At 37.3% G+C, this 24,797-nt stretch overlaps 1 pseudogene; it reads right to left on the reverse strand.

Annotated features, from left to right (window-relative positions):
- Nucleotides 1-16,134: 16,134 nt before the first annotated feature.
- Nucleotides 16,135-19,330, reverse strand: LOC133804765 (pentatricopeptide repeat-containing protein At4g31850, chloroplastic-like; annotated as a pseudogene).
- Between the last annotated feature and the right edge of the window lie 5,467 nt (nucleotides 19,331-24,797).

Raw genomic sequence — 24,797 nt, forward strand, 5'->3', positions numbered from 1 at the left:
ATTATACATGACATGGACCGATATGAATAAAAGTCTTTATCCAAAAACCATTTAACAATAAAGACTTGTAATTCATATCATAACTGATGGTCATTTATAAATCAACCTAAATCCTGAGTGTTCATGAACTCTTGTTCATGTTTATTAAATATTTTGATTCATTCGTTAAGGTTTCTTCATAGAATGAGGCTAATGACTTTTGTTTTGGAGATTTAATATCATGGATGGCTGGGAACATGTATCAACAATACGGAATCTAATCTTTCCTAATGGATCGTATATTAGTTCCCTTAAGGGTTAATTATGGAACTGAATGATTTTGAGCTCAAATCTATAATTAGATTATAGATTAATTATTCACTAGTGAATTAATGGTACTTAAGGAATAAGAAGTAAATTAGAAAGGTAAAATGGTAATTGTTCCATTCTTATTTATGAACTAATTAATTAGAGGGTTGAACTATTGTAAGATAGTTATATCAATGGACGACTTAAGATAAGATTTATGTAAAAGTATATCTATAACATAAAAAGTGCAATTATGAATTTATAGTGGAGAAATATAAGAATTAATAAATTAACTATTATAATTAAAAAGTTTAATTATTTAGTTTCAATTTATTGGAGCTTAATGTTATAGGTTCATGGTCCCCGAAATGGCTCAAACAAACACTGGCAAAGGTAAATACAAAAATGGGCAAAATGACTTATTTGATAAGTAAAATATTTTTTTATGCATCAAACATAATTATTGTATAATTATGTGTAATTAATTAATTGAGAATTAATTAATTATTTGATTTAACAAAAAATATAATTAATTTTGAATTAATTTATTTTTGGGATTTTTGGTATTTTTGGTATTTAAATAATAAGAAAAAATTATGAAAAATCACATGCCATCCCTGACATGTGGTACACGTGTAGCACAGTGCACAGTCACTGTGCTACACGCATAAGAGACTCTGAGTAGTTTCTTGGTTCCACAATTTTAGTTATTTAAATATTAAATAAATAATGAGATATTGTAATATGATTAAAATATTATTATTTAATCAAAATCTGATAACTGGTTAGTTATTTTCAAATTGTTTAAAATAACTAATATTTTGTTTTTAATATATTTGATATATTAAATATAGGATATCATTTTTTCAGAACGTAACTTTGCAGGAATAGAAAAATATCTTGAAATCTCTCTGAGAGAAAGAGAACAGTGATACAAGCTGTAGAGTCCAAGAACTTTACTTAGCTAATTGTTTAGTAGTATTATAGTATGTTTAGTGTTATCTTTGTTACTATGGATTTTTGGGTCAGACCGGGAATTTTTTTGGACACTCATAGTAGTACTTATAGATTTTCTAAGTTTAACCTATAGTTTAAGAATATTAAGTATAACCTAAGGTTTGATTAATGTGACTGATATTAAGGATTATATTTACTATATTATAAGGTTTAGACATCAACCAATAGGATTTTAAGCACATGTTATGAATGGTGATTAAGGATTAAAGATTTTTGAGGATTAAATATAATGAGTAAAGTTTGAATGTTATAGGGTCAGTCAGCAGCTTTGAGTACGTTGAGGGCTTAGTCAAGGCTGTTTACTCCATTCAAACTTAGCTAAAAATGTGTAATTTTGTGTTTAAATATTCAGCGTGTGCCGATATATCGCAGCTATAGGGGGCGATATGTCGCAGCACGTAGATACGGAAAACACGAAACGATGCACGGTCGCCTCGGGCATACTGGCCCAGGCGATATATCGCCTACAGGGGGCGATATATCGCCTCCTTCAGCATGGATTCAAACTCTTTTGAATTCATTTCCTTTCAGCCATTCAAACTCCTTCAACAGTCCAGCATCTTTTGAACGAGTCTTCAGCCTCTGCTGAACGATTATTCAAATGATTTTCACCTAAAAAGCCATTATTTTTATTCAAGTAAAATCAAGATATTTTCATTCCCAAACTCTATAAATAGGACCTAGTACCCAGCCATTATTCACCATTTGCTCTAAGTTCAGAAGCTGCTAGTGTTAAGTGAGTGTGAGAGTGTAAACACCTGGTTTGGGGAAAAACTATAAGCTTAAACATCATAAGCTTATCAAACACTTTGGGAAGGGAGTTCTATAGTATTTTGGTGGAGGTTAGATTGATCTTGCAAATCTTTGAGGTAAACCCGAAACTTTGTTTCATTTATTTCATGTTATTTCCTTTCTCACAACCTTCTACTCAGTCCCCTAACCTCATTCTTATTTTGGTTAGGGAATCCAAGTTCTTAAGCATAGAAGTTGGTAAGTATGTTTTTATGGTTTAGTCTTTCCATCTCTTTCATTTCATCTCCTTTCTTTAGACTCACTCTTTCATTATGGTTTTAGGAGTGTTCCAAAAGTCCCAACTCAGTCCATTATATCCCGGTAACTTTGGTAAGGAAAATAGGCTAGAATCAATATGTTATGTGCTTATGTTATCTATATGTTTTATGTTATTAAATGTGTTATGATATGTATGTATGTTTGTAGGCTTGGGCATATGACCCATATGGCTAACAAGACCCCAAATGGGTTATGGGCATATGACCTACTTAGCTAGTAGGACCCCACTAACTCCATGGGCATATGCTTGTTTAGTCTATGGGACCCCAAGAATAATGGCCATTATAATAAGTGTATGTTATATGTATTATGTTAAGTCTTTATGTTTTCTTATGAAATTATGTATATGACTTTGTGTTAGATTTTCCTTGCTGGGCATTAGGCTCACTCCTTTCTGTTTATGTGTAGGAAAATAAGCTTTAGAGGCGGTAAGATTCGTGACGCTTGGAGGATGTGTATCGATGGTGAATGGAGTCAAGGGGCCGAGCGTTATTCGATTCGAGGATGTAGTTTCGGTTTTATGTCTTTTTACATGTATTTTCCGCACTAATTATGTAATGTCTTATTATTTTAAAGTATGTTTTTGTTTTAAAGACAATGGGATCCCATATCCGTTTTGGTATTTACTTTGTAAATAACTCTTATTTTGCAAGTTACTCAATATATTATGGTATTTTCGCAAATGTAAGTTCTTTTAAGGATTTTATGTATATTTTCGTTAATGGTCCAATTAGTCTAGAGTAGTGGGTCATTACACAAGCATAGGTCACTGTTCTTCACAAACTTAGGTCCAAACTTTATCAAATCTCATGTGTTGAGAATATCTGATAAATAGATTTTTCCTATTATTTTGTATAGCAAGCCCACACTCATTCTTTGTGTGCTGAGAACATTTTGGAAGATCTTGGTGTGAGATCTCAAGGATTTTGCCATACAAAAAAATAGCAACAAGGAAGGACCTGAGGTAATTTTCTATTCATGTCTTTGATTCAATATATATATGCATGTGAAGAAATAGATCTAGAAATCTTGAGGGATTAAATTAACAATTTTGATTGTTGTTCCGCTGCGTATAATCTCTGATTTGATCAATAAAAACCAACAGGCGCGGCACTGAGTAGTGGGCGCCACGGCCCTTGTTCCTGGTGTGGTTGGGGGCCACGGCTCAGGAAGGGTTTTGAGGCCAATTGGGTGTTTTGACCATGTGAACTCAGTTTTAGGCCTCGAGATCGCTCCTACTACCCGAATTAGTGGGATTCGATGTCCCGGAGGTTAGATCTTGGTTCGGGAACCTTTGTTATTCATTTTATTGATGGTATCCCAAATTTGGTTATGAATAGGTGACCGCTAAAGGACTTAAGGGTTGATCGTTCTCAAGGGTCGTTCTTATATTAACTCTCACTCGAATCAGAGGTAAGAAAATTGCACCCCATATGTGACATGCATGGTTATTCTTGAGGCATGTTGAATGTTTAAATGTGGACATGGATTGATTACTGAATGCTTATCAAATCTTTCTCACTTGTGTATGTTACTAACTGAATAGCCAGAATTGGCAAAGGTGTCAATATCAACTGTGAAGCTGTGACTCATTAATCAAGTTCGGCAGTGGTACTGGGCACTGGTCACACAGTGTTGACTCATAAGTCAGGAACGACCTTAGCGTGTTCAACGCAAGCCAATAAAGATTGGATCTAATCGACATCTGCATTAAATGACTCAGAAGAGCGTTAATTCCGGACCGACCTTAAGTTCGATGAATACTATAAGCACTTGTCTAGCCAAAGGCTAGTTACTTAGAGCCACATTGACTATTTAGTCACATGGCTATGGGTGTCGAGCCCCGTGTGACTTACCCATCAGTCACTCATCTGTTTAAGCTAGTGACTCACCCATCAGTTACTCATCTGTTTAAGCTAGTGACTTACCCATCAGTCACTCATTTGTTTAAGCTAGTGACTTGCTCGTCAGTCACTCATTATGGTTTACCAGAACCTCAAGTGTTAAGTCACTCATCTGATTAAGAGCTATACGCTCCTTTATGGTTAATGAAACCACAAAGTGATATTCACTCATCTGATTCAGAGCTATAAGCTCTGTATGATTATCATGATCATCATTTGATATTATATGCTTGCGTTATTGTGTTTTCTTGCTGGGCTTTGGTTCATGGGTGCCATGTGGTGCAGGTAAAGGGAAAGAGAAGCTTACCCAGCCTTGAGTGGAGAGCTTAGATGGTGTTGTGTACATATGCGGTCACTTGACCACCACGGCCAAGGAGTTCTCAGAGGAACTAGGGGGTTTACCCTATTTTTGCCGCTTAGGTCGGCGGGTTTGTAAATTTGAAACTGTAATGACCATTTTGAGTTGTAAATAACTTGTAAACGTTTTTATGGGCCCATGAACAGTTTTATGTTTTAAATAAAATATATCATTTCCTTTTGATTGGTTTTCTACCTTAACCAATTAATAACACCTAGAAGCATGTTTTTAACCAAAGAACTCGGGTAGCGAGTTAAATTCACGGTTCAACGTTCACCGTAACGGTCTTGGGGTATCCAGGGCGTTACAAGCTCCTTCCAAAACAGACTAAGGAAGATCTTGTAACAATCTGAGACCATGGACCAGGAAATTCCATGAAGTTTAACAACCTCACGAAAAAATACCGCGACTATTGATGATGCTGAAAAAGGATGTCTAAGCGGAATGAAATGCCTATACTTGCTAAGACGATCAACTACCACAAATATCGAATCAAATCCATTGGAAGTGGAGAGTCCTTCAATAAAATCCATGGAAATATCCTCCCAAAGTTGCTTGGGAATCGGAAGTGGTTGAAGCAACCTCACTGGCGATTGAGCTAAGTACTTGTTTTGTTGGAACATGACACTTTCAGTGACAAATTTATGAACATCTTTACGCATTCCTAGCTAATACAAGTCAGCAGCTACCCTCTTAAAGGTCCTAAACACCCCTGAATGTCCCCCAACATGGCTGCCATGATACTCCTAATATAACATTGGAATAAAAGAGGGTGATGACGGTAAGACCAGGCGATCTTTGATTTTTAAACACCCTTGCGTCATGGAGTAACCCCCACAATCCCAACCCACTCTCAGCTATTCGATTATCTTATACAATGTTAGGTTAGAGGCTACATGAGCTTGTAAATTTGGGACGAAGGGCACACTAGGGACTAAAACGGCAGCAAGAGACACCTTCTAGTGCATACGAGAAAGGGCATCAACTGCCTTGTACTCAAGACCCAGGCGATATTGGATATCAAAGTCATATCCGAGGATTTTAGTGAGCCATTTCTGATGATCTGAAGCAACCAACTGTTGCTCCAAGAGATATTTTAGACTCCGCTGATCTGTGTTGTAACGCCCTGGTTAACCAAGACTATTACACTATGTATTTTAAATAATGCTAGGCTCGCTAATCAAGCCATTTGGCCATAAACGTGCAACTAAACGTGATTAATGGTTCATGGTTAAAAATTTCGATCAAAAGGAATAGTTATTTCGTTAAAAAGTTAAGTTGTATATGGGATCCTATAATAAACGTTTACAAAGTTGTTTACAATTCCAAAAGGGTAATTATAACTCAAAAGTTACAACCTGCCGTCCTAAGAGAAAAAAATAGGGTTTAACCCTAGTTCCTCTGAGAAACCTTGCCTGTGGTGGTCAAGAGACCGCATATGTACATGTCACCACCGAAGCTCTCCAACTCATGGATGGTCCAACTTCCTTTTCACCTTACCTGCACCACATAGCACCCGTGAGCCAAGGCCCAACAAGAAAACTTAAACATGCTCATAAGCAGTTAATAGCACATTACCAAATCATAATAAGCATGTCTAGCAGTAATAACCCTACTCATGCATGCATACCATTCATATAAATGACTACAGCGTCATATGGAGCCAACTGCCCTAATTAAATGATTAATGAATCATATCAAGGCCCGTTGCCCAAAATACATGATTAATGAATTATATTAAGGCTCAGCGCCCTAGGATATGGGACTAATAAAAGAAAACAAAGGGATTTTTCACTAAATCAAAATGAAGATAAAGGATTTTAGGGTTATTACACACACTTAGGATTAGGGTTTTATATGCTTTCTTCAAACCTTCTCCCTCTCATTCTTCTTCCTCTGCAACTTTGGGCGGCAATAGCAAAGCCACTAAGGCTGGCATGATGACGACAACGAAGGCTGTTGGGGATGGGGTTTCACAAAGTTGTTGAAGAAGCTTCTGTGGCTGGGACTGCCGATGGGCGTTGAGGTTGAAGGATGCACAATGAACGACGTCGAGGTTTACCGCTGGAGATTAGGGTCTTCCACTCGGAAGATTTGGATTGATCTTGTGCATTGCCAAGAAAGGGCATGGGTCTTCAACAAAACCAACCTCAATTTCTTCTTTCTAATCATTTTGACTGAAGAGAGGGAAATGTTTTCTTCTTCTTCTTTTTTTTACCTGAATTGTGTTTTTCCTCTTCTCAGATTCAATCAATCACTTTTTATAGGGTTTTGTTGGATGAGAAAAAAACTTGGGGTTTTTGCTCATTAATTGTTCATATCGGCCCCTTTACAGGGTTTTGTTGGAAGAGAACAAACTAAGAATTAATTTTTGTATTTCTGATTATGGCGGTCTGGGCATGATCAAGGATTGCCAAATTCATTTTTTGTTTCAATCCTACCTATTGTCTTGATGTTTGATTCTTTGTGAGGTATTCAATGTAGAGTTCCCAAGATTTACATTTGAGCACCCATTGTTTAAGTAGTTAGAATAAATTTAGGTGAGAGTATTGTTTTTTGTTTTTATTAATTTATCATTATATTTTGCCTTTTTTAATTTCATTGATAGGCTTAATAAATTATTAAAAATAATGGGGTTTTTAATTTTTGTTTAATGATTTTTTTTAATTTATTAATTTTTATTAAGAAGATATATTTTTAAATTTTAAACTATTTTTATTTAAATTAAACATGTGTCACTAATGTGGCAATGTTCACATCAGCGATTACAGAGCCACATCACCTTTCCATTACAAAAAATGAAAAAAATTTGACGGAAGTCTCACTTTACATCACTGTGAATAGTTCGGAGGAATTTTAACGGCCTAAAAAGATCGGGGGCACGATACGGTAGTGGTAATAGTTAAAGGGGAAAAATCATATTTAACCTAATGATATAGATGTCTTGTGGGGTAGATAATGTGACAAGTAATAAGAAAATTATAAATGTAATAGGGAAATTTGACTTTTTATGCTTAATAGGGGGTTGTAATTCAAAAAAATGCTAGGCATTTTTATCATTACAAAATAATGCCAATTCATTTTAGGATACCCAAAATACCCCTCTCACAACTATCTCATCTCTTCCCTCCTCTCTTCCTTCTTCTTGTTTCTTCCTCACTCTCTTTCACTCACCTCACCTCACACCACCACTAAGAGCACCACAGTAGAACCCCATTGAGCAAGAGACCGCCACTAAGAAAGCCATTTGTAGAGGGGATCAAGACCAAAGTAAGGGTTGAGAAATTTTGGAGAAAAATTTCATGGTTAAGCAATTTTTTCTTAAATACTTGGATTAGTGATGTTTCCTTTAAACTTTTTGGGCATTTCGAATAGATCTGAGCAATATTTGCACATTTTTTTGGGTTTTTTCTGGTTTTTTGTCGATCTGCATTTTCTGGGAATTTTCTGGGTTTGGGTTGTGCTCGATGCAAGCTCGATGGCACATCAATTTTTAGGATTGCATGTTCTGCTCAATGGTTACTCAATACCTACTCGATGGGTGCTCGATGGTAATGTGCATTATCACTATTTCATGCATGCTTGATGGTTGCTCGATGCCTGCTCGATGCAGGCTCGATGGCACATCAATTTTTAGGGTTGCATGTTCTGCTTGATGGTTACTCGATACCTACTCGATGGTAATGTGCATTATCAATATTTCATGCATGCTCGATGGTTGCTCGATGCCTGCTCGATGCAGGCTCGATGGAACATCAATTTTTACGGTTGAATGTTGTGCTCAATGGGTACTCGATGGTAATGTGCATTCTCACTATTTCATGCATGCTCGATGGATGCTCAATGCCTACTCGATGCAAGCTCGATGGCACATCATTTTTTACATTGCATGTTGTGCTCGATGGTTACTCGATACCTACTCGATGCAAGATCGATGGTAATGTGCATTCTCACTATTTCGTGCATGCTCGATGCAGGCTTGATGCCTGCTCGATGCATGCTCGATGGTCATGTTTTTCAGCATCGTTAAAATACCATTTCTTACCATCTGTTTTTCAGCTAATTGTATTTGTGTTTTTTTATTTCAGGTTCTACTATTTACGTATTTGTTTCTTACAACGGTGTTTGAGAAACAGATGGTAGGAAATGGTATTTTAAGGATGCTGAAGGTGAAGTGATACCAGTAGAGAATGATGTCACTTACTTGCAACTACTTGACATACTGTATGAGACATTTCAGGTGGATAGAGAGGTGTATGAATTGAAACTCGAGGTGCCATACGTATGTGGCGACCAACCATTTGCACCGGTTCAATTGAGGAATGATCGTCAAGTTCGTGTATTCTTAGGAATAAGCTTGAAAGAACGGGTAGTCTTATGTGTGACTCCAGTTAAGAAGAATGTCATATCAGATCCTTCTCCTAGTGTGAACAAAAAAGACACGACCAGTGTTGATCCATCTCATGCAAGTAGCAGTTACAAGCATCTTAGCGAGGTGGGCACTTTTGTTCCAGTTACTGATCCGATGGCCACTATTCAGCTTGATATACCATAAGGAGGTCTCACAGGTGTGCTTGAGGCATATGAGTACGATCCCTATGTGAATGATGATCCAGCTGGTAATTTCTTTGAAGATAATGATGATGATTCTGAGGATGACTGGTATTATAGTGCAGATGTTTCAAATGAGGAGTTAGACATTTCCCAAGCCTAACAAGTAGAAGAAGAGTCAAGACTGCCTCTTGCACAGGCACACCTCCCAACTCAAGGACGCCGAGCACCTGCTCGAAGCAGTAATCAACCTGCTAGGATAGAAGATAACACTGGGTGGAGGGAGACAATTGTATCAAGAGAAGATCACACCAGATGGAGTGCCCCAATGTTTACAAAAGAAGATATTGAGCATCTGCTAAAACCCATTCCTCATCATCTGGTGGACCAATGGGAGAAATATATGTTGGGAAGACTTTTGAGGACAAGATTGATTTAAAAACCAAAGTTGCTCTATTTGCAATGAAGAATAACTTTGAGTATATGGTGAAAAAGTCTGGTACTGACGTGTGGTATATCACATGCAAAGATCTTGACTGTTGTTGGAGACTGAGAGGGAAAAAACTACCAATGTCCCCCATGTTTGAGATCATGGTATACAAGAGCGTACACACATGCTCACTAGAAGTGCGACAAAAAGATCATCGTCAAGCTGCACCGTGGGTCGTTGGACACCTCATAAAGAACAAATACGCAGTTGATGGGACCAATTACATGGCAAACAACATAAAGGAGGATATGAAGAAAATTTTTGGTATTGATATGAGTTATGAAAAGGCATGGAGATGTAGAGAAAAGGCACTTATGTATGTTAGGGGGACATATGAGGATTTGTATTGCAAGTTGCCATCCTACTTGCATATGTTGCAGCAAAAGAATCTAGGTACAATTACTGATTTTGTCACTGAAGATGGTCGTTTCCTATATTGCTTCTTTGCCCTTGGAGTTTGTAGGAGGGGATTCAGATTTTTTCGTCCTGTGATATGTGTGGATGGCACGTTCTTGAAGAATAAGTACGGTGGCCACATGCTATGTGTCGTTGCTTTGGATGCAAATAGTCATTTATATCCAATTGCGTTTGGGTTGGTGGATAGTGAGAACCACAACTTGTGGAAATATTTCATGACGAAGTTGAAGGAAGCCATTGGGGACATTGATGACTTGGCTTTCATGTCAGATAGGCATGCTAGTATTATTCATGCTCTAGAGGCTGTCTTTCCTGATGCCTACCACGGCGCATGCTACCATCACATCAGTATGAATGTGAAAGCCAAGTTCAAGACTGATCACTGTCACAGTGAGATGTGGGCAGCAGCCTATGCATGGAAGAAGACCGAATTTCTAAAGCATTTTGAAAATATTAAGCGAATGGATCCTCTTATAGCTGCCTATTTGGAGGGAATTGGTTTCGATGAGTGGTCCCGTCCTTTCTTTCCTGGAAAACGATACAATATAATGACAAACAACTACGCTGAAAGCTTTAACAATAAGACCAAGGATGCAAGAACCTTTCCAGTTACAATTTTTTTAGAATTCATTTGGTTCACACTATAGTCTTGGTTTTCTGAATGACGTAGTGTGACAGAGAAGACTACCACCAAATTATCCACCCTGATGGAGGCAGATGTATCGAACAATGCTGACAAAGGAAGGTTCATGAATGTCTATGCCCTTGGTCAATTCGAGTTTCATGTAACTGGTGCAGACAGCGATGCTGAGGTGAATTTGATGACGAAATCATGCTCATGTGGGGTATTCCAGCTCATAGGCACACCTTGTCCCCATGCAGCTGTAGCAGCTATAGAGCATGGGGTGAACCTTTACTCTTTGTGTTCACCGTTTTACACCATTGAGTCATGGAGGAATTCGTACAAAGAAACCATTTACCCAACTGGGAACGAGGATGACTGGATACTTCCAGATGACATTAAGAATATGGTAGTTGGTGTACCCATAGAGAGACAACAAGTTGGTCGTTCAAAAAAGCCAAAGCTAGGAAGACCAAGGACAAACCGTTGGCCATCCAGCGGGAAAAACCAGTTACAATGCGTAAGTGCAGTAAATGTGGTGGTCGTGGTCACAACAAGTCCTCATACAAAGCTCGGCTTTGAGTTTATTTTTTGTTGTATTTTATTTAAACTTGAAGTTGAAGGTTATTTTTTGTTTTGTTTTTTTATTGTCATTAATGAATTTTGGTCATTAATTGTCGTTAATAAAAAGATGCTCGACTCAAAAAAATTTCTTAATAACTTAAATTTTAAGCAAATAAATATAACAAGAAGAGAATGTTCAATGTCTAACATTCTGATACCATAAGTCAATTGTCCATTTGTTTCTAAACAACTCCATGTTGTCATCGCAGATCGTGTGAAGTGGTAGCCTACCCAATAAGTGTTCGATGTGCTTGATGGTGTACACACCACAATCTCCACTGTGAACGAAACATAAATTGCATTAGTAACAAAATCAACATAGAATTTAATTTAAAAAACTTGAATAAAAACTAGAATTTTGATTACCTGACTTTGGTTTGGGGTACTGAATCAACTAGTATGCGGTGCACGTTGAACTCTTTGCATCTTTTAGCTCCAGGTGGAATCGTCAACCGAGGGTCGTCCTTGAAAAGTTGTGTCTGCAATAACAACGATGGGAACAAAATAGACCACGACTTCATAAACGATTGCAGTTGTTTATCACTTATCACTGTCACATCTGAATCATAAGCATTCAGAGTCCAAGTAGAAATGGAGGCTTCAACTGCAAACCAATGCGCTTGAAGGTAGTTCTGGCACCAATATACAGTGTCTACTCCCTTCCACGATGCCAGAAATTGATTGTCAATTCCCGTAATCATTGATTTCACATCTGAATCCCACAAAAACCTTTTCTTATCCGCTTCTTTGGCATTCTGATATGCATCATAACGGGCCGGTACCACTTGTGAGAACATAATATTCATCACAACAGCATCTTGCCGATACGCCCCAGGATAGAACTGTCGATGCCTACGTAGCATATGCTTGGCCACATCAATATGCTGCAAAAATGATAGGAAAGCAATTAATCAACCTATCGAACCACTATCGAAACCCCCATCAAACCCCTATCGAACCCCATGAACCCAAACCATTTGCCTATCGAACCCCATGAACCCAAACCATCTGCCTATCGAACCCCTATCGAGCCACTATCGAAACCCTATCGAACCCCTATCGAACCCCCATCGAACCCCATTGAACCCCTATCGAACCCCATTGAACCCCTATCAAACCACATGAACCCAAACCATTTGCCTATCGAACCCCATTTAAAGCTACTAGAACCAAACTATCTCCCTCCATCCATCGAACCCCTATCGAACCAAATTTAATGCTACTACAACCCACATCGAACCCTATCGAACCAACATCAAACCCTATCGAACCTACTGTTTATACCAGATAACAGATATTAATAAAATTACTTACCCCATCATCAATCCAAAACTGTGGTGTCTTCATCGTCAGAAACCTACTCGGACCATACACACCAGTTTGGACATACCTCTTCATCTTGTTCAGAATATCTCCAAGCAACCACTTGTCGACCATCCTGTACTATGTAGCAAGTGGCTTCTTTAGAGGGTCGAGGACTAATGGCACGTCATCAATCGCATCCAAACGAGCTTTCTTTCTGGTTGGGTCGGTGTAGTCTTCAAATTTCTTAGGTTTGCGTCTTTTCCTCTTGGCCAATTCAAACTCTACACCAGAAACATCCCCAGGTTCTACAATAGCAACACCTGGGGTCTCAGGATATGCTGTAAGTACTATCGGGGGAGGAGGGCCTATGTCATGTACGACAAAATCATCTGGTAGGTCAAGTGAGTCGAAATCATAATCATTTGGAAGATCTTGTACGAATGTCAAGATCTTATTGACAGCATCCATGATGACTGCCTGGTTCTTTAGGATGGTATCCTGACGACTCTCGACTCACTCCAACCTCTCCAACACCTCCCGTAAATCAGGTTGATCAGGACTGGGGTGTACCGATGGGGCTGGGGCCGAGGGTGTGGGGCCGATGGGGACTGGGGTATCCTCATCATCAGGGCCATCAACAAAAATATTGGCTGACTTCGCAACCTCAGCAGCTATCTCCGCCACCTTCTCAAAATCAGTGGGAGTTTCTACCTCTTTTTCTTGGCCCAACCCGGGATACAAGGGAGCATCACCCTCCGTCAAAGCGCTATAATAATCTATCTCCGAAGGCCGGGGCTTCAACATGGACAACACAATCAACTACATCAAATACAAAGCATTACGTTAGTTTGAAACCACCAAAGAATACTCTATTTTGACATAATATAGCAGAACTTACACTCGTCTTCTTGAACATCGGTGCAAGGTCGGCCTTTGAAATGGAACGCTCCTTATTGCTTGACCAACTAAGCATCCTTAGAAACTGGTTTCCATGGTTAATACCATACTCACGTGCAAACTGCTGGATGGCTTCGTATGCCCAATACTGCAATGCAGGGACATAACCATACAAACTGTATTTTGCTTCTTTCTGTTTCCCCTGAACTTCCTTCTTCTTCTCATAGTTCCTCTTCTGATGATGCATGTCTTTTTTACGTGAATCCATAAGCTTGTTAAAAGACACCTTCCCCCATGCGTAAGTAAAGAAGTACTCAGTGTTCTCCACTATCTTCAGTGAATCTATCAAGACATTTAACTTGCCCTATCTTCAGCGAATCTATCAAGACATTTAACTTGCCCTCTCGTGCAAGTAAAACCCCTTCAACAAAGAAACATAGGCCCAACTTGTAGGCATCTTCAACTACAGTGCAGTTTTTTAAAGCAGCCTCCAAATGCATTATCTTCACTGTTTCTTCATCATTAAAGTACTCCTTGATTAAGCGGTCACTAGTCAAGTGTTTCTTCAAATCAGTCTCAGATGGCCCGGAACTGAAGTTCAACCCCGTAACCAAAGCAAACTCGCCTCTACCAAATCTACAGGGTCTAGATCCCAAATGTAAATGCAACTCATCCTCTTTGATGCACTGGATCTTGCGCAACATTAATTGATGTATGAGAGATGCAGAGAAGTCTAACTTCTCAACCATGAAAATTTGTTTAAAAGGGGATTCCTTCACCCTTTCTATCAACCCGAGCTCCTCAAACTTGTCCTTAATTGTTTTAAAGTAACCATTGCCCCTATATGTGACTCTTCCAAGAAAGTGATCTGTCAAGGGTAAAAGAAACTTCGGCATCTGCAAAAAATAAAGATAAAAATAATACAGTTAAACAAAGTCGCGTGAAAAATCCATCAATAAACATACATGCAACCATCGAACCCTATCGAACACCCATCGAACCCCTATCGAATACCCATCGAACACCCATCAAACCCCTATCGAACAACCCTAGAGCATGCATCGAACCCAACATAAAACCCAATCCATCGAGCATGCATCGAACCCCCATCGAGCATGCATCTAATTTCTTAGGTTTAAACCTGGAACCCATAATGGGCCTACCCTATCGAACCCAATCGAGCATGCATCGAATGACCATCGAACCCCTATCGAGTACCCATCGAACCCCTATCGAACAACCCTAGAGCCTAGATCGAACCACCATCGAACCCAACATAAAACCCACTCCATCGAGCATGCATCGAACCTCCATCGAGCATGCATCTAATTTCTTAGGTTTAAACCTGGAACCCATAATGGGCCTACCCTATCGAACCCAATCGAGCATGCATCGAATGACCATCGAGCATGCATCGAACCATGATCGAGCATGTATCAAATCACAGAAGCACAAACCTATCGAACCCAATCGAGTATGCATCGAGCCCCTATCGAGTACCCATCGAGTATGCATCGAACCCCCTAAATGCCTACCCCATCGATGCTCATCGAACCCCCCATCGAACCATCGAGCAACATAAAAAAAACCAGGCAAAAACTCACAGTCGTCTTTCAACATACCCATTCCAAAATACTCAAACAAAGAAGATCAATATGCTCAAAAAAATTCGTAAACTATGCAATAAACGAAAAAAGTCACAACATTCACACAAAAAATTAAAAAAAATATATACATATAATCATATATATACACACCATATGCACATCTGAATACAACAAGGGAGGTCGACCTTAAACTTTTCCTTAGTGGGTCAGGGACCGTTGAGGTGGAGGAGGGAGGTCTCGGGGAACCGACTCGGAGAAGACGCGGTCGCTGTGCGGAGTCTTGGGGAATCGATGAGGGAGTTGGAGAATCGACGTCGGTCTCAGCGGGCGATCTCGGGCAGTCGATGACGGCGGTTGTCGTGCGGGGAGTCGGAGGATCGACGTTGGTGGGGGGCAGGGTCTCGGTGGGGGAGGAAGTGTACCAAGAGAAAGAGAGAGAGGGAAAACTGAAGAGACAAGTGGGAGGTTCAAAATGTGAGGGGTATTTTGGGTATCCTAAAATGAATTTGCATTATTTTGTAATGATAAAAATGCCTAGCATTTTTTTGAATTACAACCCCATATTAAGCATAAAAAGTCAAATTTCCCATGTAATATTTGAAACATACCTATTATTCTATCAAACTAAAAAGGCCTCAATAAATTATTTATTATTTGGCCTAAAAGATTAGCTGATCAAAATGTAGCTTCACAATTCTAAAAGTTTGCAGACTTGCTACTCTGAAACTAAAACTGTATTTTTATCTCAAAAAGTTGAGATCAAACACCCAAAATTCGGATATAATAAGGCATCAAAAGTCTGAATTCCAGAATTTGACATTCAAATATGGAATGCCGATAACAAGACATGGCTAAAAGTAAAAAGTGAAGTGAAACTTTTAATTTTGTCAAAACCACATTTACTTCATTTGGGTTTCCATAATAAAATCAACTATACAACTGCTGTATCCAATATCACAAAATAGAGAATTGGTAAAAGAATAGAAGAAAAATGATCTGAAAATTTTATTCATTGAAGGTAAAGTGCATGATTTATTTACAAGTAGTCTCACAAGATAAGATTTAGAAGCGAATAACAACCCTAAATACGTCTGCCAATTGATGCTGAGTTGAGTTAGTACGTGAAAAGTGATCAAACTCCACTGAGTTTTCTTACGTACCAAATCACAATCAATCTCAATGGGTTTTGTACATTCATGGAAAACAAGATCAGTTATGTGTAGGGCCCTCTAATTATCAAAGTACATATAGAGACTAGAATTCTACAATTATAAATTTGTTAGATGGTTAAATATAAATAATACAAGTTAGTAAATTGAAAGATCTTGAGATTGCTCAAGTTTGATTAGGAAGTTGTGCAAACGTTCCCACATTCAGGTCGCAGCAAATAACCATCATTTTCTTGTAAACTGCATAAGCACGGTCTGGATTCCCTAACGAAATAGAGGCTCGAATGAGAGCATTGTAGGTCAAAACATCAGGTTCAAAACCCTTAAACTGTAGTTCTTCATATATACTCACTGCTTGCTCCACCATTCCCGTGATCTCAAGATCGAGTATTAGTTTGCTGTGTGTGTAAATATTAGGAAAAATTCCTCTCCTCTGCATTTCAGTGTAGAGATATAGAGCTTCTTGTACCCTCTGTGAACTTCTAAGTGTCTTAATCAAAAGGTTATAGCAATGTGAATTAAAACTAAGCCAGTCTGCTTTAGTTCCTCAAAGTAAAACAGAGCATCATCAAATTTTCCTAAAAGGCAGAGAGAATCCACAAGAATGGTGTAAGTCTTAAGGTCTGGTGTTATTCCTTCTTTAACCATTATTTCAAACAACTGACAGGCAACTTCCACATTTCCTGTTTTCCCAAACCCATTTATTAGAATATTGAAAATCACGCAATTAGGTTTGCATCCATATTTTTCCATCTCCTCGAACAAAAGCATTGCTTCTTCATGTCTTCCTGACTTAAAAAGTCCATGGATGAGCGGACCATATGTAAGAGGACAGGGAGAGAAATCACGACCTACATGATCATAGTAGAAATCGATAGCCTTATCGACACTCTTAAATTTCACTAAACTTGAAATGAGTATATTATATGTGATTGTGTCTCCATACTACTGAAAAGTTTTAGAGCTTCATCCAATCTACTTGCCGTTAATAGTCCCCCAATCAAGATGTTGTAAGTATGAAGATTTGGTGAGATCCCTTTCTCCTTCATGACGCCCAAAGTATCATATGCTTTGTCAACATTGCCAGCTTTGCATAAAGCATTAATATGAATGGTGAACGTAACTACATCATGAGCAAAACCATCAGCATCCATTTCATCCCAAATTTCTTTCGTAGTTTCCAACTCTCCCCAATCACTTAACTTGTCCAACAAAGTAATGTAAGTTACACAATTAGGTTTGTGACTGGTAGCTTTCATCTTTACAAACAACGCCTTTGCATTATCAAGTTCACCTGCATTACAGAGAGCACCAATGCATATGTTAAATGTATAATTATTAGGCCTCAATCCCAAATGTTCCATCTCTTTAAACAAACCCATTACAGTTTGAGAATCCCTTCGCTTTCTGAATGCCACCATAAGTGCTGAATAAGTCTTCAAGCCTGGCTTCATCCCTTCCATGATCATTCTCTTGTAAACCTCCAAAGTCTCCTTACAAAACCCTGATTGGAGAAGAAAATAGATCAAACCATTATATGAGTACGCATCCAAAATGAATCCAGCCTTTCTCATCTTCTCAACCACATTTGGTGCTTGTTGAATTCCACCCCCTATGTAAAGACTTTTAAAATTAGCAAGTGTTCAAAGTTCAGTGAACATTTTTCTTTTGCATGAAATCAAAAACAGCAGCCATATCCTCCACCCTCTTATGAGTCGTCAAGACTTCAAGCATGTAATTGCATGTTTCAGGGGTGTGAACAACATAAGGTTAATCAGCAACAACCATAAAATAAGAAAATGCAGAATTTGGGTCTGTTGTAGATTTAAGAACCCTTATAACCTCTTCGGAAGACTTCACAACCATCTTCTTCACCTTGGCTAGTTCAACCTCTTCCTTTCAGTTCTTTATAACAAACCCACATAGACCCATTCGTTTGCTCCTCACTTTCAACCTGTTTCCCAAGTACCTATATGTGCAAACCTTTAAATTTCCAAAGCTTCTTCCTTTAAATGACTCACTATAACTCGAAGTAGCTATTAAAGTCTCTGTAAAAGCACAAGTACAACTGAAACTACTACGATACATACTCGAAGGGCAACCTGTATCAACAGAATTAGCAATCATTAGATTGAAATAAAATAAAACTTTAAGTCATTAGAAATGGTGTCAAGAACTAAAAACGAAGAAAAATAAATTATTTGGACGGAGCATTATATAGCATGAGAATTAAATTTCAAACCCAAAAGAATATGGCAAACAATTAGCCTGACATTTTCATTCTCCAATCAAGAGACGGGAATAAGGAATTAAGCGTAGGAAGCAAAAACTTGTGTACATATTAATGACCATTTTTTAATTTAAGTTGATTTTGGCAATCAAAACAAAAGGAGCCATTTGACAAAGGATCAAAATCACTATAATGGAAGAGAATAAATAATTACCAATTCATTATACTAATCAAAAGAAAAAGTGAGCCATGGCAGAGCAAAAAGAGAACATTTTTTCGAAAATGCCCAACTCAAAAGTCATAGCCTCTGCTCTGCCATTAAACAAGCTGAAAAGCTCTAATGAAAGATTAACTTTAATATCCAAAAAGATTCACATCAAACTGAGCAAACATTAATTTTGCTATCAAATACAAGTTATCCAACAGCGAAGCAAGATTAAAAGACTCAAAAGAAAGAAAAACAAAAAACTCAAAGTCTCAGAGCATATTCAAAGATAATAGATTCAAACTTCAAACTCAAAGCTCAAATATTAAAAAAAAAACCAAAGGTTTAATCAGTAGGTGAATGATTAGTAGTAGTAGTGGAATACCTTATGGCTGATGGCAGCGAAACCAAGAGGGAGAGGGATACCCGGAGGCGGAGTGATCTGGGACGTCGTCGACGGAGACTCAACGCCAGAAGGCGGCCTGAGAATGCTGAGTGCCGGAATCAAGTGGACTGGGTGAGTTGGGAGTCGACTGGGTCCGCTGAGTGAGAGAGACTTCAGTTAGTGAGGTGATAACAGTGTTAACAACTGTAACAAAATTAAACTAAATAACTACTTGACTTTAAGTTTCTCGTTTGTACTCCTTCCTCTTATAATTTTTAAATGAGTTTTTATTTTTAATTATTTTTATATTTAAAATTAATTTAATATAATTTAAAATTTAATAATCAATAAAAAAAAAATTTATCTAGAAGAATAATAGAACTTCATTGAACAAATGAACAAAGCACATTACAAACAAAACTCAATTACAAGCAGGAACCTGCCTAAAACAGAACTGACCAGCAACTAATTACAGAGAAGATGCCGAATATACATTTGGTCTTGAGCCGAGTTATGTCTATTGGACACTAAGTAAAGTCTATATTTAGTTGTATATTTAATTTCCTGAACAAGAGACAAAACAGATGAAGAGTAACCATCATAAAGGCACCTATTTCTGTTATTCCATAAACTGTAAATGACAGCAGCAAACACCATATTAACAATGTTAGACTTAGTTCCACTCCGAGCCCTTGTCAGCCAAACCATCCAGCAATTGAAATCCAGAGGCCAAGCTGCAAACCCCAGCCACTTAAAGATACTGTCTACCAGCCGAGAGGAAAGACTACAATAAAAAAACAGGTGAGTATGACTTTCCTGACAATACTCACAAACCGGGCATAACAGTGAAGTCATAGGAATATGCAGCCTATTTAGATTGTCCCTTGTTAGCAACTGTGAGTTGACCACCTGCCATAGTATAAACCTGTGTTTAGGAAGGATGATCTTGCTCCAAACAGTCCTAGAATACTCAACTCTTTGCTGAATTAGAAGGCTATTAAACAGTCTCGAAGTCTGAAATTTCCTGAACACACCAGCAGCTAAAATGGCAGCAGGACTGAAATAATCCTTGAGATGACAAAATTTCCGCCAGTACCAACTACAATCTCCTTTCAATTCATAGTTCCAGATGTTGTTTCCTTTCAGATAAATGGAATGAATCCACTTAACACAAGGCAGATCTGGTTTGGAAGATAAAGCCCAAACATACTTTGCTAAGACAACTCGGTTCCAAATTGCCCCATCTCTGAATCCCAAGCCACCATAAGCTTTAGGGAGGCAAACATTTTGCCAAGAAGGGATGTGTAATTTACTCCTCTGCCCAGAAATGCCCCACAGAAAACCTCTACAAATTCTTTCGATTTCCTTGACTATACTTTGGGGCAACACAAATATTGTCATCCAATAGTTTCGAAGCCCAAGTAAAACAGAGTTTATAAGTTGAATCCGGCCAGCAAAAGAGAGATGTCTACTAGCCCAATTCTGAATCTTCAACCTAAACTTCTGAATTAGCACCTCACAATCTGCATGTCTCCATTTTGTTGGCCTCATTGGAACCCCAAGGTACCTTAGAGGAAAGGAACCTTCTGAAAGATTAATCTCAAGAGCAATCCTGGATCTATCAGAGTTAGAGACTCCACCGAAAAATATTTGAGATTTACCAGAATTGATGTACAGACCAGAGGCAGTAGCAAAATCATCAAGAACCATCTTAACACTCCTAACAGCGGGAGAGTACCCTTACAAAAGATAAGCAGGTCATCCGCAAAACACAGGTTAATAAGCTTAAGACTCTTGCACATCGGGTGAAATCGAAAGAGGGAATTAAGAGCTGCATGTTGTAAACCTCTAGACAAATACTCCATGATGAGAACAAACAATAGAGGTGACATAGGATCACCCTGTCTCAGCCATTTCTCTCCTTTAAATTTGCCTTGAATATTTTCATCAAATTCAAATCCAATGTGCTATTTAGTGCAATTTTGCAAAATGCAGAATTCAAATTGTCTTTTAACAAAATAAAAGATCCAATTGAATATTTTTGCACAACACAAAAGTGAAAATGGTATTTACCTTAAAACAAATTATTAAACTAAACTAAATTTATCATATGTATATATATTGTATGTAAAAAATATATCAATCATAAATAATAATATATAAAGAAATAAACATAAATAATATAAAATTAAAATATATATATTGAACTAATTATATCAAACACATATACATATACTAGTCATAAAAAATGATATACTAACATAGTAAAAAAACTATAAACATATTAAGATTATTATTAGTTAGTTTAATTTATTTTTTATTCAAACATTACTTGAGTATTTATTTACTATTTAAAAAATAATAATAATTCAATTCAATAGCGTGCATGACATATCGAATTTCTCACAAAGCAAATTTAAATGACCAATATACACTAACAATTGAGTCGTTTACAACGTCCACCATCAAAAAATTATTAACCTTGATAATGAGTAAAGACCTAAATACAATCAAAACATAATTATTGAAAATAAAATAATGATTCACCTATCTCATGAATACCCACACATCACGTCGATAGAACACATAACAAAGGATCAATAAACAACTGAACAACAACCTGAATTAGATATGAAGAAGATTCATCCAAGTGTTGTCCAACATAAACACGCTAATTAGATCTACTAATCTAGCGCAACAAAATATTGCCAAGAATGCCATAAACCCCAATAGAGAGGGTGTGAGATGGTAGGTGTAAACCACCTTTATTATGAAAACTACATAAACTGAAAAATAAACAACATAACTAAAGAAAACTAAATAATAAAAAAAAAAACAAAAATAAACTCATGGAACCTAAGCACCAACCCACCACCAAAACCCATTTATCTCATGGATACAACCCAAACCCCTGAAGCATATTTTCCCCTAATTCCTAAAACAGCACCCCCACCTACGCACGCCCAAGACCAACGCCGCCCCTTCTTGAACGAGAAGTACTAGCAACGAGGCCACCCCCACCAATTTGCACCAGTCGGAAACAAACCTCAGGCTGGCGAACTTGGATGCACAGATCGGAGAAGACAATGCGTCGGCCACCAGGAACGAAGTCATTGAGAAACACAGGTCATCGGAAGAACCTAGCAGATAGGCATAACATCGGCCATGAAATTTTCTTTTGAGGATAACGCGCCCTCTTGACTAGAGCCACGCCCAAGCCTAGAGAGGGGCTAGAAAGCCCTGGCTGGAAGAGAAATAATAGGGCTAGTAGCACTGCAACTCCTAAATAGAGAGAAAACTAGGGTTTTTCCCAAAGAGAGAATTTTCCACGATCTTAATCCAATAAGTTGGTGAGTGTTATGCATTATTTTTTGCCTTGATTATTTATTTTTAACCGCCCTAATATATATGTTATTAAAAAATATTAGAAATTCTCGACTTATGTTTAAGTATATTGATTCAAAATATGAAATATTTTTAACTAATTATAATTTTCTTAGTACCCAAAAAGAAACTAATTTACCTTAGAATATTAAATTAAAGAATATTTGCAGCATCACCCCTAATTCTTCTACCTTTGTTGCGCATATGCTCCCAATAAAAAAAAATTGGTAGCAAAACACCCTTCTGTTACCATTTTGTTGAAGTCATTCATTTTGGGTCATTAAGTGCCAACAAGAATCGTATGGCAACTTGCTATTGAGACATGTGTTGCTGACGTGTTCAAAATTTAATGGTGTGTATTATAGCTAATTTCTCTTTCTCCAAAAATCCTTTAAAATAAATTATATATGTAAAACATAATTTTAAACATATAATAAAATCAAATTAAAAACAAAACCTAAACTCAATTTTAAACAAATATTACCAAAACATTAGTTTTAAACAATTTGTATTTTTTACAACACTTAAACGTAAAACTTAAATTAAAATATAAATAAATAATAAACTAAATCCTCAATAAACATCCCAAAAACCTTCTAATCTTAAACCAGTCAACTTTCATCAACTAACATTTTGAGAGAAAAAAACCTAATGCTAAAGAAAAAAACCTAAGCCTTGTTAGTGTTATATTATTTTATAATATAATGTTTTAGATTAAATAAATGTGACATAGAGTGTCACATATTGTAACATATAATAGAGAGTTACATTTTTTGGATATATGTGAAATATCCAAACATGTAACATATTTGGTGTTACAAATTCATCACAAATTTGTAATTCCTAAATATCACCCATTATTGTGTAGATTTGTTGTTACACAATATTCAGATGAATTTCTTAAAGCCCTATGAGAAATGGCTGATAGAGATGTGATTTTAACTCCCATATTGTGTATGGAAGTTACAAAATCAAGTGGGAATAAATTGGAACGTTTTGGAAAAAACTGAAAAATTTGTTGCTGAACTTGACTGAGGGCCGCGGCGCCTGGAACAAGCGCTGCAGCCCTAGTGGCTGACAGCTTCATACAAATTCGGTTTTTATCCAATTTTGAACGTTTCCAACAGCCAAGTAACTCCCAAATCTCTATTTTAATTCCATAAAACATCCAATTAATCATTGGTAACAACCATGGGTGTTGGTGGAATTTGAAATTCAAAGGGTGTCTCAAAACTCTATAAATAGGAGCCTAATTCTCACTTGTAAGACACAACATTTCTATCCATTAGAGCACTTGGCTAGAAACACCTTGAGGCTTGATAATTCCAGAAAGCATTTCCTATAATCTGTAAGAGATCCCTTAGTGCTTGAGTTAGGGGGAAATAAGCTTTTGGACAAAGGTTTCAAACCTTGTTCAAGTTGGTGATCCCCAACACTCTTCACTTTGGTAGTGTGAGTGAGAGTTGCTTCTATTTATTTTGTTTGTCCCTTCTTTCTATTCTATTTCTCTTCATCTTCATATTCTTCTCTTTTATTTATTTGTATTTCTTGTTTTGGGTTGTAATCTTCTTTTCTTTATTTCAAACATTTTACTTTACTTGTAACATTTTGCTTTGAGTTGTATTTTCACTATTCTATTCTTCTTCTTGTTTTTTAGTTTATTTGTATTTTCAGTTATAAAGTTGTAACCTTATTCAATCAATCAATATTTATTTGTAATATATTTTCTAGAGTTGTAATATTATTATCAATTTCCATTGAGGCAAAATAATTTTTCCTAACATTCAAAAGCTTATCCCTTTTTTGTTTCAATGGAAGGGGAGACAATCAAGATCATGAACCAAGACCTAGTGAGGTTGGATAGGTTTGATGGATCCAATTTCACTAGGTGGCAAGACAAGGTGAAATTCCTTTTGACAACACTCAAGATAGCCTACATCCTTGAGTCATCATTGGCACCTCTAGCCTAGCCATCCGACAAAGACACTCCCGAAGAGGTGGAGAAAAGAAGGAAGAGAGAAGAGGACAACCTTCTTTATAGGGGTCATATCCTTAATGCCCTATCCGATAGGCTCTATGACCTCTACACCGAGACCAAATCGGCCAAGGAGATATGGGATGCACTTGAGAAAAAGTTTAAGGCGGAAGAGGAAGGTACCAAAAAGTTTTTGATATCTCAATACTTCAATTTCAATTTTTTTGGTGATAAACCTATTCTTCCTCAAATTCATGAATTGCAAATAATTGTTAACAAATTGAAAGTGTTAAAGATT

The sequence above is a fragment of the Humulus lupulus genome, chromosome X (assembly GCF_963169125.1).
Source record: "Humulus lupulus chromosome X, drHumLupu1.1, whole genome shotgun sequence".
NCBI lineage: Eukaryota > Viridiplantae > Streptophyta > Magnoliopsida > Rosales > Cannabaceae > Humulus > Humulus lupulus.